This window comes from Sus scrofa, chromosome 1 (assembly GCF_054392235.1).
Source record: "Sus scrofa isolate SSC_HxYL_T2T_F1_AM1 chromosome 1, Sscrofa_HxYL_maternal_Yorkshire_Landrace_v2.0, whole genome shotgun sequence".
NCBI classification, from domain to species: Eukaryota; Metazoa; Chordata; class Mammalia; order Artiodactyla; family Suidae; genus Sus; species Sus scrofa.
In genome coordinates, this window is record NC_139383.1 from 6775093 (window position 1) to 6777269 (window position 2177).

At 49.2% G+C, this 2177-nt stretch overlaps 1 pseudogene; it reads left to right on the plus strand.

Moving 5' to 3' along the window:
* The first annotated feature begins 758 nt into the window (after positions 1-758).
* Positions 759-1498, plus strand: LOC146405900 (large ribosomal subunit protein eL33 pseudogene; annotated as a pseudogene).
* The last annotated feature ends 679 nt before the right edge of the window (positions 1499-2177 follow it).

A 2177-nucleotide genomic window follows, 5' to 3' on the forward strand; every position in this document is an offset into this window, starting at 1 on the left:
TAGGGGTCGAATCAGAGCTGCAGCCCCCGGCCTACGCCAGAGCCACGGCACCACGGGATCCCAGCCGGGTCTGCAACCTACACCACAGCTCACGGCAACGCCGGATCGTTAACCCACTGAGCAAGGCCAGGGACCGAACCTGCAACCTCATGGTTCCTAGTCGGATTCGTTAACCACTGCGCCACGACGGGAACTCCGGGAAACGTGTCTTTACTTTGAAGAAAGAGCATCGAGATCTTCCTCGATACATTGCTTTTTCCCTCCCAATAGAAAGCTCTAAAGAAACCTCTGTGAGTGTATCTGTCTCTCTCTCTCTCTCTCTCTTTTTTTTCCATACCTGCAGTATGTGGAAGTTCCCAGGCCAGGGATCAAGCCCATGTCATGGCAGCGACCCAAGCCACTGCAGTGACACTGCTGGATCCTTAGCCGGCTTCATCACAGGGGAGCTCCAGGTATATCTCTTATTTTAAAACAACGACATCTGGGAGTTGCCACCGTGCTGCAAAGGGATCGGTGGCGCCTCTGAGGCACCAGGATTGAAGTTCCATCCCCACCCCGCACTGTGGGTTAAAGGACCTGGTGTTGCCACAGCTGCTGTGTAGTCACAGCTGCCACTAGGATCCGAGCCCTGGCTCAGGAACTCCGAGTGCTTCAGGGCGGCCAAAACCAAAAACAACAGCAAGAAACATCTGAGAGTTAATAATTCTCGCAGCAATCTCGCATCAAGGAAGTCTGTCCCGGGCACTGCCCTCTGATCTTCGAGGCACAAATCTCATCTCGCTTTTCTCTTCCAGTTCTCTGAACACAGTGACTTCATCAACCCAGGAAGAAAGAGCCCCTTGAAGACACTGACCTGTGCAAGGTCGCCCAGGGAGGCAGTGGCCTCCCCGGAGGCTGGGCTCAGGGGTCAGAACCCCCTCTCTGAACAGCACTCGCTTCACAGACAGAGAGGCAGAAATTTGCTTCCACTGCGTCCTTTGCCTCAACATGAAGGCATCATCAGACCGGGTGGAGAACAGTTTAAGCCACAGGATTATTTACTCACTCAATTAGTCAAGCTTGGTCAATGGTGCTCTTTCAGCCATCCTGGAGCCGGTGGGAACAGGGCTTCTAAAATGACAACTATGTCGGGAAGGCTGTGGTCCAGAGCCGTTTTTGCCGGCTGTAGGCAGGGTCTCTGGAGCCAAAGGGAGCACACAGCTCTTTTTGAAACTGAAGATGTTTATGCTCGAGGTGGAACCGAATTCTGTCTAGGCAAGCGGTGTGCTTATGTGGACAAAGCAGAGAATGACACAGTAACTCCTGGTGGAAACACCTACAAAAACCAGAGTGAGCTAGAGTAAGGAACTGGCTCGTGGCAACAGTGGCGTGGTTCGTGCCAGATCCCAAAGCTACCTTCCTGCTAAGGCCGTTGGACACAGACTCTGTGTGCTGCTGTACCCTTCAAGGATTTAAGCGTAAATAAATAAAAGATTTGTTCTCTTGTGATTTTGCTAAATGACTTTAAATGTTCTTTGCTCTAAATTCAGTTGCCAAGAGCTTAAATGGTGGTGATGATCAGGCATTTTTCAGAGGGAAGCCCAGAGAAAATGGCAGTGAACGGAGATTGACGCAGGAGGCGGGGTTTGATGAAGATGGAACTTGTGTGTGTATATGTGTGTATGTATAATATATATATTATGGCCACACTCACAGCTCACAGAAGTGCCTGGGACTGGAACCAAGCTGCAGCTGCAAACCTGCATCCCTGCAGTCCGATTCTTAACCCTCTCTGCACCACAGCAGGAACTCCAGAATGTATCTTAATATAAGACCTTAAGGCAGGGGGGGGGCAGTGTTTACAAGTAAGCTTTAGTTGGGTACAGTGGAAGAGTATCTTGGAAGGTTTCCAGTGAAGGAAATTTGAGCCTAGCCTACGAAGTTTTGAACAAGTGGAGGTACCCTCAGGAGGGGCAGAAGTCAGAATTTTTAGCCAGGACAGATAAACACCCCAAAACGTTTCCAGATTTCCACATCCAATGGGTCTATGACTCTTTCCCGTATTTCCATTCTGGTGCTGTAGTTTATTAAATATACTGGTAACTGCCTTCCTCATTAAACTGAAAGAAGATGTAAAAAAATATTCAGTCAATAGGGTCTAATTCAGATTTTTAAAAATACATCAGAATCCAACACTG